The sequence below is a fragment of the Phlebotomus papatasi genome, chromosome 1, assembly GCF_024763615.1.
Source record: "Phlebotomus papatasi isolate M1 chromosome 1, Ppap_2.1, whole genome shotgun sequence".
In the NCBI taxonomy this organism is placed as follows: domain Eukaryota; kingdom Metazoa; phylum Arthropoda; class Insecta; order Diptera; family Psychodidae; genus Phlebotomus; species Phlebotomus papatasi.
In genome coordinates this window covers 96,493,631-96,506,810 of record NC_077222.1, presented here as the reverse complement: position 1 = coordinate 96,506,810, position 13,180 = coordinate 96,493,631, and the positions used below count along the sequence as shown (strand labels likewise).

Sequence of the window (13,180 nt, the reverse complement as noted above, 5' to 3'; positions counted from 1 at the left end):
TTAAACTTTTCCGATTACAATTTACACTAACTCTATTATAAGTTTCTATTTATTCCGTCAGTTTTGGACCTGAAGCTTTTCCAGAAAACTTTCAGCTGACTAACTTTCATCCACATTGCTCTCTTTTGTACACAAGACTTTCGACACACAATTGAGCAATAAAAGGCGAAAAATTTGTTGGTCATTAGGTCGAATCACAATATTTAGCAAAACAAGAATATGATTACTCTTTTTTTTTTACATTTCGCTTCAATAACTTTCTTACGCTCTACAAAATTGCTCTTCTTTTTTTTTTGTATATTTTATAGCACTCTTTCCGTATTTTACCAATAAAATGTGTTAATTTTTCTTTTTCAGATGAAAATCCAATTTCACCAGAAGCTGCCCCAACTTCACCCATTAACACCAGCAAGAATGTCTCAAGTGGAGGCCCAACTAGTCCCGCAGGATCACGCGGATCAGCCTCCAGTGATCCATGGCCATCGCAGTCTGATGAGGATATCGATCGACTTGTGGCCCTTCATCAGAATAGACACAGTTTGAGCTCACTTGGGGTAAGTTTCCTCTGACATATTTACATGAAATATTAACTCTTGGAATGTCCATTTAAATGAAAATTTTGGCATTTGCGTGTCGTTATTTTGGAACAAACAAGAGAAGGTGCTAATGACCTCTACCTCTGGAGAATAATTTAGCGCTTAAATGGCGTATTATAATTTGGGATTTAACCCTTAGAGACATTTCTTTTATCAATATTAACCCTTCACACAATATTTGCTTTGTTTTAATAATTTTGACTCAAATTTTTCATTAAAGAAATTGTTATTTAATTTTCAATGGCTCTGAATTTGAACCGATTCATGAATCACTCAAAAGATTCCACAAAATAGTTTTAGAGTAATAAAATTGATTTTTGGGCAAAAATTACTTATCGGTTCATAACCGGTTGACTGATGGTTCACAACCGATTTGAACCAACTTATAAATCACTTAAAAGACTCCCATAATTTAGCTTTAAAATAGAATAAATTTTTGATAAAATGAAAATTTGAATTGAAAATGAAATTTAATGGCGCTGGCACACCCTTTCAATTGAGTGAATTTTAACCGATTGAAGTTTTACCTCTTACTCTTTCAAAATGAAATCAGTTGTTAGGTGTCTCTTTCCGTCAAATGAAATAAAAAAAAAAAAACATTGAAATATCAATTTTAATTTTAAATTTCATTTGACAGAAGAAGACAACTATATCTGATTTCACTTTGAAAGAGTAAGAGGTAAAATTTCAATCGGTTGAAATTCACTCAATTGAAAAGGCGTGCCAGCGCCATAAATTTAAATTTTTATTTGACAATAAAGACGATTATTTTTCTTTAAAAAAGTAAGAGCTAATGCTTCCGAGACATCTTTTAGATCAGGAAAATTTCACTTAATCAAAATTTATTTCCCGTTCTTTCTTAAATGTTTGGTATGTCTATCCCTTTCTTTCGGACATCAAATTGGATTAAACAAAATTGATTTGATGTAATGTTCAAAGAAAGAAGAAGAGTGCGGAAGAGCAGGATAACATTTGAAAAAAAAAACGCTTGAGAAAGAAAGGGATGTGAATTTTGATTTCATGAATTTTTCTTAATCTAAAAGGTGAACTCATCGTAATAAATTAAGAGATTTTAAGTGTAATACAGATTTTACATTCGATTAACCCTAAAAAGCGAATGTGTTACGATAATACATTAAAAAAAATTCTTTCTTCCTAATCATTATTCTTTTTCCGTACACGAAATGTAAGGACTGACAATTTAACAACAAATATCTAGCCAATTTCTTTTCGCGTTTTGGAAGTTGTTGTAAATGGTAAAAGAAGGAAAAACATGAATTCTTGTTATTTCACCTCAATAAACCTTTGAATTTTGAAATCTAATATGAGTTTTTGGCGGTATAGAAATCATAGTCTTTGGAGCGGGAATGAAGGGATCAATCGGGAAATGTGTGAATTAATTGCATATTGTAATAAAACCAATCCAAAAATTTGATATATAGAATCACTTCCAAACGTGCTTGAATTAAACGGAAAATGGAATAGAATCAATCGCAAAATGGAAAGAAAACTATCCGAAATTGATCTCAAAATGGAAAGGAATCCATACGACAATGTTATTGAATGAAACATAAAATGGAATAGCATCAATAATTTCAAATCAATTTCAAAATGAAAAGCAAGCAATCTCAAAACGGAAAGGAATCAATACGAAAATATTGTTGAATGAAACACAAAATGCAATAGAATCCAAATCCATCCTAAATTGTGATAGAACCAAAACCAAAATGGATAGGAATCAATCTAATGGTAATATCAATGGCAAATGGTGGTAAAATCAATCCCAAAATGTCATTGAATCAATCCCAAAATGGAAAAATATAATCCGAAAATTTGATTGAATCAAACACGAAAAAGAATAAAATCGAACTGAAAATGTGATTAAATAAGTCGAAAAATGGAAATATTGTTGAATGAAACACAAAATGGAATAGAATCCGAATCCATCCTAAATTGTGATAGAACCAAACCCAAAATGGATAAGAATCAATCTAAAAATGCAAATTGTGGTAGAATCAATCTCAAAATGTGATTAAACAAATCGCAAAATTGAAAACAATAAGCCTGAAATCAATTTTAAAATGGGAAGAAATCCATCCAAAAATCTGAGTAAATCAAACACAAAATGCAATACAATCTATATCAAAATGTGAATCAATCCCAAAGTAGAATGAAATCAATGCGAAAATGTGATAGAATCAATCCCAAAATGGAAAAGAATTATTACAAAAATATGATCGAATCAATCACAAAATGTAAAGAGAATCAATCTCGAAATTAAATGGGACCATTTCCAAAAATGAAAAGTATTCAATCCGAATAATGGTAAAATGAATCAAGCACAAAATGGAATAGAATCAAACAAGAATTATGCTAATGGCTACACGGAAAAAATATTTTGTTAAATTGTTCGTAAATGTTTGTAATTCCTACTGAAGTCTTACGAAATGCTCGTAAATCGTCTAACCCACAAAAAAGTTCGTAAAAGCTTGCACTTTTTCACATACTTTGTTCGTATCATGATCACTAGATAAGCATTTTTTTGTTCTTTTACAAACATTTGTTCGCATATTCTTACTTGGTAAAATTTTACGAAAAATAACAAAATTTTTGCGAACATTCTTCCATTTGTTTACGAGCATTTACGAACAAATGTTTGTATGGCCTCTACACATTTGAAAAATTTATGTCCATATTGAAGCAAATTCCCTACACTCACCCAGGAAAAAGCCTTCAATATGGACATAAATTTCTCTATTGTGTAGAGGCCATAAGAGAACAAAAATGATCCTCAAATGATCTATACGAACAACGTTTGTAAAAATATAAGCTTTTCCGAACATTTTAGTAAAGTATACGATTTACGAGTAAGGGGAAGAGGGGTACCTTTGAAAGTGCAGCACCTTTGAAATTGGGGTTTTTTACCTATTTTTAAATAAAATTGAGTCTTATCGTGATGTAATTTAGATTCCGAATCTGTGCAACCCTATTATAAAAATACACAAGTGCAAAATGCTTCTATTGGAAAAAAATTAATCCAAATGGAGACAAGGGAAAGTTTCTAATTGGAGACAAACAGTGTAAGTGAAACCGCGACGAAAACGAGACTCAGTTGCTCTTGACTGTAGGATTTGTTCTTATTCCTGGTCTTTTCTCCTTTCCCATCTGAGACAATAAGAAAATCTCTAAAAAAAAATCATATTTCCAGTGTTTCCTATTGAAGCATTTGCAGACACTTCAGAAAAAGACCCTTTTTGTTCACAAAATAGGTGATTATTTCATTTGAAAACTTCACGTACCGTTAACAATAAAGATTAGCACTTAATTTTACGAAATTCTGCCAGAAATATTACATCACCCTAATGTGTTTTTCATTAAAAATATGATTAATTGATGAAAAATTCGATGGTGAAAACGTACACTTTTAATTTTTCTGAGAAATTTATAAATTAATATTTGTGAATATGAATGGATTTTCGCTTTATTTGGAGCAAAATTAACTAAATAATGAAACTGTGGTATAGAAAATACATAAATAAAAATTTAATACTGTATTTATCATGGAAAAAATGATGTTTCCATTTGGAGTAGCGAAAAATTTCCATTTGGAACAGGTTTTGAATTAGCTTTTACTCTGAATTTTAGACATTTTGTATGAAAAAATGTAAGATTTTTTCGGAACAGAGGGAGTATTAGAATTCAATTGTCTCGTATAATTGGGGCTCTTCCAATCCTACAAATATATAGGGTGTCCCATAAATTACGCAAGATTTAAATTAAAAAAAAAACACATTTTTTCTCAATTACGATTTTTTCTAAATTGAAAAACAAAGTACATAAGATAGGGTTTATGTATTAAATATCGCATCCAGTAATTAACCTTCATGACTCTGTTGGCATATGAATCCTTTCGTCTAAGGTTTTCATGACCTTTTTGGACAAATGTGACTAAATTTCGATAATTCAGGGTTAAAAGTCCTTTTTTAGTGCCACAGATGGATGTAGGTCTGTTGACTTAGGCTTATGACTTCGAATAACCGAATAAAAAAATTAATGGTCTAAAATTACATGATCTAATAGACCAATTCGGATCACCAATAGAGAAAATCACAATCATGAAATGTCTTATGCAGGAATTGTATTATTTCTTAGGATATATGACATGTCACACTATCCTGCTAAATCCACATGTCCTCAGTATTAATGAATTCATAATTACTTAATTATTAATGGACAAATCCTTCGGTTGAGGCTTCATAAACTCGGTTATCATGTCGCGATATCGAGCGTCAGTAACAGTAACGCTTGATCAGCTTTCTTTTCTGTTATTATACTGATACGATATTATTAATCATTTTAAGGGCTTGTTCTTGGATGACAAGTGCATTTAGCCCCCAAAATTAATTCAGTTCTGTGAATTTTTGAATTAGACTCTTCATAGTTGATGAAGTTAAGTCAATTTTCTGACCAATTCTCGAACCAAATTATTTAATTATTTTTTAAATATATTTTTATAGGAATAAAAAAGCGTTGGTCTGTCATTTAGTGATCGATTTTTAATAACACTAATCTATAAACTGTCACGTAGTATTTTTATTATTCGTTAGGGACCTTTATTTCAGAAATGCCGCTCATTTTAAATCTTGCGTGATTTCTGAGACACCTTTTATAAAAAAAATGATAGATTTGGGTATTTATTCGCTACAACATGGTATTATCAGGTTCTTTTGCAATGCTCATCTTTTTTTTTCAAATTTTAATTAATTCTGTTTCTAATATTCCCTATTGAATTTACTAAAAATTTAATCTAAAATTTAACTAAATGAATGGATTATCAGTTCTTTAAACTGTTGTTTTTCGAAAGGGGAAAAACAATAACAACAATTGAAAATTTATTGACTTAATTCAATTCAAATATTCAATTGAAACCAGTTGTGGTGCACCAAAAAGCAATAAAATTGTAAATTGTAGAAGTAAATTGGAGAGACTTGAAGAGGATTATCAGTAATTTTCTGGTGCATTTTGTGCTTTTAGCTACGATCAGATTCAATGGCTAGTGTATACTCTGGAGCCGGGGAGGGTCGCTATGGGACAGTGGTAGTGAAGGGGAACATCGAATTTGGGATGCAGTACAACTATAAGCAGAATGCACTTGAGATTCATATTGTGCAATGCAAGGATTTAGCTGCTGTGGACGCCAAGAGGAATCGCAGTGATCCCTACGTGAAGGTATGTAGTTAGAGAGAAAGAGAGTGAGTGAATAGGAGTGAAAATTGATACAAATTGATACTGATGATGTGGGTATTTGGTTGCGACAGGTGTACTTGCTGCCCGATAAATCCAAGAGTGGCAAGAGGAAGACTAAAGTGAAGAAGCATACGCTCAATCCCTTCTTTGACGAAGTGCTCAAATTTCACATGTCCATCAGCAGCCTGGAATCTCGGACATTGTGGCTAACTGTGTGGCATTCGGATATGTTTGGTCGGAATGATTTTCTGGGTGAAGTGCTAATCAATTTACAGGGAAAATTATTCGATAACCCTCAACCACAGTGGTATCAGCTGCAAGAACGAGTAAGTTTGGAATACGGAAAATGTGTGATTCATTGAGAATGATATGTCTTTTTGCCACTGCAGAGTGAACCATTTGACGAGCCAGCAGCCTATCGGGGTGATATTATTGTGGGATTGAAATTTGTACCACCGGATTCTGGCCACAATTCCAGTGGCAATATTAGTTTGCGAAAATTCAGCAAATCCTCAATAAAAACTTCAACCAAGGGAGCCCTGCACGTGCTCGTGAAGGAAGCTAAGAATCTGATGCCTGTCAAGGCCAATGGAACTTGTGACGCCTTCTGCAAAAGGTAAAGAAAGAGCCACCCATTTAAATCCGTATCACTAAAAAAAAACTAAATTTATTACAATCTTTCCCCATATCTCTAGCTATCTCTTGCCAGAAAAGAGTCGCAGTTCCAAGCGCAAAACCGACGTAATCAAACGAACAGTTAATCCCGTGTGGAATCACACAATCGTATACGAAGATGTTACGCTCCAGGAATTGTCTGAGAGAGCCCTCGAACTGACGATCTGGGATCACGATCGACTTGCCAGCAATGAATTTCTGGGTGGCGTGCGCTTCTCTCTCGGAACAGGTAATGGCCACTTTTCACTTTGCCCAACGGGAGGTCTTGCAAGACTGACTTTTCTAGAGCTCAAGATCGCTCATTGGACACTTCCTGCCATTTTTGCATTTTAAAATATTTTTCTACCGCCAAGTCTGCCTCTCTTCTCAGTTTTTTTTTCAATATTCCAAAGGGGGAGATATTTGGGTGAAAATGTGTACATTTGTACACCACTTCCAGGCACTTCCACAATTTGTATGGAAGAGTCCTTCGCACTTCCAAAACTTCGCAACACTCTCAAAAATGTTGCAATACTTCCAGTACTTCCTGCACTTCATGCACTTCTCATACTTAGAAATCAATAATTTATTTAATCTGATGAAAAATCTAATAAGAAATATTCTTAAAGAATCTCAAGAAATTTATTTTTACAGATATTTTTAACATTTTGCTAATATTTTGAATTTCTGGAGCCAGATATTTTTGCAAACTTTCAATATTTTAATATTATCTGCATTTTACGAAGGGCTATCAACATATTTTGAATTTTCATAAGAGACCAGTGAAGCTACTTTTGGAAAATAGAATAGGGTGGAATCACCAGTTCTCGCCAGTGCCCCACTTCTCGCCACTTACATTGAAATCGCTATTTTTCGCAATTTATGAAATAAATGAGTCGCAATTTTTTTGTATTGTTTCTGCTTCTACGCATAGATTCGAAAAATAATAATTATTCGTTTTGGATTCACGATTTTGATCACTTTTTAGAGCAATATTTTAAGCAAGTGCATCGAATCCAACATCTCTTACCAAATGTACTAAGTGTCGTCAAATTTTCATCAGGCCAAAAATACCTATTTGGGTAAATAATTTGTCTATTCAATATTTAATTGCACTTGTGGAATACATAAAATTTGTATTTAGTCAATTAATATTTCATTTTATATTATTTTTGTATAAAAATGAGGCATGGCGAGAAGTGGTAATATTCTGGAATTGATTTTACCACCTGTCGCCATATTTTTTCAATAGGCGACGCTAACTTCATTTCGTACATTCTCAGTTGTCAAATCTGCATTGTTTACTTTCTGCAAAAGCCCCATAATTTGATTTCTCAAATAAAAGTGAAGAAAAATCATTTAAAGAGAGTAATAATAAAGTGATCACAAGGAAAGAGAAATGGTGAATGTATTCTTTTCATAGCATTGCCTAAAATAACCGAGTGTGGTTCTTTTCAAGTGGGTGGCGAGAAGTGGTTACAAATTTTACAAAACTGGCGAAAAGTGGTAAAAAGTGGCGACGAAATGGTTATTTTTGCATTATTAATAAAAATCAGTTTTTTAAGTAGTCCAGCGTTATGTTCTAGGATTATTGTTTTCACGTATTTAGAGCCAATACATCTAAGTAACTTTGTGTCAAATTTGACTTATCTTGTAACAAGGATTCAAAAGTTATGATTAAATGAATTTAATTTTTTCCTAAACATGGCGATAGCCGGTTATTCCACCCTATCAAAAAAATGTATTGTCATTTGTAATAGCACAGGTCTACAAAATTAATTTTTTTTTAAATTCTTAAGAAGTATTAGTTGATTATTATGCTATTGGGTATGCTGATTTAGAAAATGACTTTAATTTTTTCCAATCACATCGCAATTCTGAGAATTTATTTTTTTTTTTGCATTTTAGCTGTTTTGTTTTACTTTATTGATTATATCTCCGGTTCTAGTGAACGGAATTTAAATTTTAGATATCCATTGGAAAGGTGAAGAGTTACCCTACAACTTCATATTAATACATGAAATCTGTAAAACCACCCCTTGAGGGTGAATTAATGAGGTTTTCCTTAAAAATCTCCAAAAAATGCTTTGGACTGAGGTTTTAAAAAAAATCATATATAACAAATTAAACCCGACATTTCGGTGCTCTCTTTGGGAGAACATAGAGGGTCCTTGAGGGTATATATTTGACCATAGAGACGCCTCCTGTGAATTCTCTTAATGTTTCATTTATTGATCTTAGTCATTTTTGAAAATACAAAAATTCTATCTTACAGCAAATTGTTCTAGGGATTTTTGAGATTCGATTCTTTAGAGACGGGAAATTAATTCTTTAGCAATATATTGCTTAAATTTGTCTGCAAAACACAAAGTTCTCTTCAAATTATCAAATTATGATGTAGTTCAAAAGAAAACCTCGAACGTACTATTTCATTGTATTTATTTCTAAGAATTTTTTTCATTGTATACCTGTTTAATTATTGAAACTGTGCTGGAAAGCCTGTAAGAGTTTAAAAGTACGAGTGCAACAGTAATTCAGCATTTCAGACGTATCTTCACCTTTCATTAAGCTTGATTCTCTCCCTACTTTCAAAATCCTTTAAAATTAAAACATTTTGTACTCTTGGGAAAGGTTTTTTATGATTATTAATCAACTTTTGCAGCAAGTTTGGCTATTTTTCCAAGACCTTTTTCGCTATTGTTGCATTAGGTCAATTCCTCATCACCTGTCGCCAATCGATCCAGAAAAGATTTTTTATCGCAACATATCAGGAGAAATATGACCACATTCCCCAAGTTCCCCTTATTCCTTTCAGTGAAAGAATGTAGCACCCATGTATTGAGCTTTTAAACACATCGAAAATTTTCTTAATAGCGAAATATGATTTAGTTATTGTTTTCCAACATTTTAAAAATCCTTTCAATTATTGTTATTCACAAACTTTCTTCCACTCGAATTATTAGGGTAATATTACAAACGTACCTTTTCGTTTCTAATTTTGCAATAGTCCTCAAAAGCACAAATCTACTTTTTTGACAAATACTTTTGGCATTGATGAGATGTAATACACTAAAACCTTTCCAGTATAATGTAAAAAGGTAAACAAAAAATGGTAAAGGTAACCTATGGGATTCTCCTTAACGACATTCGCGAAAAAAATCCCACGAATACGATAAATTAAAAAATATATATATATCAAATTGATTTAAAGTCAACTGCAATAGCTATGTCATTATTTGCGAGCCACTACATGAATTTGAAATTCTTGTAAAAATTAAGGAAAATTATTATTCAACTGAATATTTTTCTCAGAAAAATTACGACACAAATTAAACTATAATAAATTTGAGCGTATTTGCTTCAAGCCGAATTTGAAAATTTCAACAAACATTTTGAAATTTTATACTGCCGCCAGAATTAAAAATCTCAACTAAAAGTAACGTAGTCTGAAAAATACGGAATTAGACCCAAAAGACTAGTACTCCCACTTCCAAAGACTTCCAAGCAATTCATTTTTGGCTTCCGACCCTAATATCTCCCCCTTGAATATGCCCCATTCGTGGATAAAATTATTAAAATACCTCAGAACTACATTGTAAACACGATTGACACAAAACCTGCCAACCGTTTTTGATCATTTTTTCGGTCAAATGACAAACCATGATATAGGGTAGGATAGGATACTCAACAAATATGTCTCAAAAAAGAGCAAAAAATTTAAATTTAAGGACTGAAAATTAAATTACACGCATATTTTAAGAAATTCATAAAATTTAATACAGTAGACTCTCTCTCAATTGGGCATTTGGGGCAAAATGTCATCCGGTTTATCGATGGATTTGGGCGTCAAAGCCATTGTAAATTCCACAAAAAGCGCTCAATTATAAAGAATCACGATAAAATAGGAAGAACTACAGCGAATTTGAGCGAATTAGCTTCATAATTAAACGTGAAAATTGTCAACAAAATTTTTTGCCCGATTGAAAAAGAGCCGATTGAGCGAGGAGTCTACTGTAGTGACATTGTACCGTTTAAATATGTATTAATTTTAAACCGGTAAATTTGACCGGGTCTTGGTAGGTTTAGTGTTATTTAGATCTTGAGATAAAGTCTGAAGTAATTTTCCCTACTATATAATAATTTTAGGCTCTCCACGTTATAACATTTTCAAAATTAAAAAATTAAATTTGCACTCACCAAATAAGACTTCTTCCCATGCTTCTTCAGGACTTAAAGAATATTCCTCCCCCATCATAGATAAAATTGCTAGAACTTTGATGAAAGACGAAAAATTCGAGTTATCAGGTAAAAGATCCACGCACGTCTCTGATTACTTCATAGTTGATATTCGCCAATATTGTGAAAATTTTCAGCACGAAATAGTGTTAATTCTTTAACTCACGGCTGCTTAAAAGAGCTAATTATTCACTTTTCATTCTCAGAACTTCCTGTATTACTGACGTTATTTTGTTAATTTTTTGCTTCCTTTGGTTTATTCATGAATTATTCCTATTGCATTTATAATAATAACGAATGCCATAAAAATCGTAAAAATCTTCGATCCATTGAGAACTTAAAGTTTATTGCAATCAGAATTAGAATAAATAATTTTAGATGGCAAACTAGTAGTTTTCTCAATAAAATGTTCTTTTTTGGTCCGGTAAAAAACACAAAATTGATTTGAAGTTATTTTAAGGAAGGGGATTGTACAAATGAGAAGTAAAAACTTAAATTAGGTCAGCAAGTAATCAAATTTGAAAAGTACTGAATTTAGAACTTTAAAAACTGTAAAATTTTCATTAAGTTTCGGCAAAGGGAAAACAAAAAGGTTTTCATTTTACCTGCATCCATCTAATTGGTAATTGTATAAACTAGTCCAATTTTTGTGAAGATATTGTAACCGACTGAAATTTAATTCTTTACCATTCATTTACTTCTCTTATTTTAACGCATACTGTAGATCGGACATAATTGATCGAATCAATGAAGTCCATCCTTAAGTGCTAGAATTAAAGAAAAGTTTACGAAAAGCAGGGCTGCAAATTCACCCGTATCTACGGTAGGGGGAAGTACCCGGTACCCGTGTGCATATGCACGCACTCATATTTTTCGTAAGCTGTTCTTTAATTCAAGCACTTAAGAATATGGTCTAAAGACAATAAGGGCAGTTAGGGATGGGATAAGACAAGATTTTTGAGAATTATTTTGACTTATAATTGCATGTCAAGTGATTCATTAGAATTTGACAAATCACTAAAATTGCTGAAACCGCTGAAACCCGTATTACTCATTCTCTGCAGCTAATATTTATTCTGAAAAAAATGTTTAAAAAATATCGCATTAAGGTGTAATACCGTTTTTAAAGTAAATTTTTAGCCTAGTTCTTTGTTGGTCTGGAATTTATAATAAAAAACAAAAATTTGCTATGATTTTTTGAAATCCGATTGATCATTTATCCTACAAATTTTGCAGGAAAGCGATTTGAAGCTGAGATTTGACATTCTAATTATAGGATTTTTGATATTTATAGCCCCAACTTTTAGAATAAATAACTTTTGGGTATAATATTCACGGAAGGCATAGGCTGTCAAAGAATACCCAAAAACCGAAAAAACGAATTTTGTAAAAAACCGAGTTGTTTGACTTTTGTTCTGTGCCGTGAATATGTGGAAAAACTTCATGTCCGAAGCTTGACTAAGTTTTCGAAAGTGATAGCCATGAATGTAGATATGCATATGGAATAGGCCTACACTTATGGGCCTATCCAAATTCTGAGATAATCTTTCAGTAGAAAATGCTGACTTTTATTAAGGGAAGGATATTTGGTGGATTGTACTAAATGTTTCTGAACGAAGGTATCTATTTAGGTCGCTACAAGTCTAATCACAAGCCAAGGAGTGGAATGTTGATAAAGTAATTTAACTCATTTTTATTTACTATATTCAACATTACTTAAACGCTTTCAATATTCGAAGTTCGGGAGAAAATTAGTTTGAAATTTGTATTTTGTGATCTTGATCATCTTGATTGATCATATTGTTTGTTCGGAATAAATTATTCAAGGGATAAAAACATATCAGATAGGGGAAACGAAAAGAAGCTCAACTAATAAATTCCTAAATTTGGGTTTTTACGGATTCTGGCCTTTTCAGGATTTTGGCTTTTTCGGAATTTTGGCTTTCAAGATTTTGATCTTGTCGCGATTTTGACTTTCGGAATTTTGGCTTTTTGGACTTTTCGAGATTTTGAATTCTCGGGATTTTGCTTTTTCAAGATCTCAGTCTTTTCGGGATTTTGGTCTTTTCAAGATTTTGAATTCTCGGGAATTTGGTTTTTCAGGATTTTGGCCTTTTCGGGATTTTGGTTTTTTATGATTTTGTACTTGTCGCGATTTTGACTTTCGCAATTTTGTCTTTTTCGTGATTTTGGACTTTTCGAGATTTTGACTTCTCGGGATTTTGCTTTTTCATGATCTTAGCCTTTTCGGGATTTTGGCCTTTTCGGGATTTTGGATTTCAAGATTTTGAACTTGTCGAGATTTTGACTTCCAGAATTTTGTCCTTTTCGTGATTTTGGACTTTTCGAGATTTTTACTTCTCGGGATTTTGCTTTTTTCAGGATCTTAGCCTTTTCGGGATTTTGGACTTTTCGATATTTCGACTTCTCAGGAATTTTCTTTTTCA

General features: G+C 32.3%; 1 pseudogene; it reads left to right on the top strand.

The window, feature by feature from the left end:
• LOC129809915 (uncharacterized) overlaps positions 1-13,180 on the top strand; it is a 193,690-nt pseudogene that overhangs the window by 174,838 nt on the left and 5,672 nt on the right.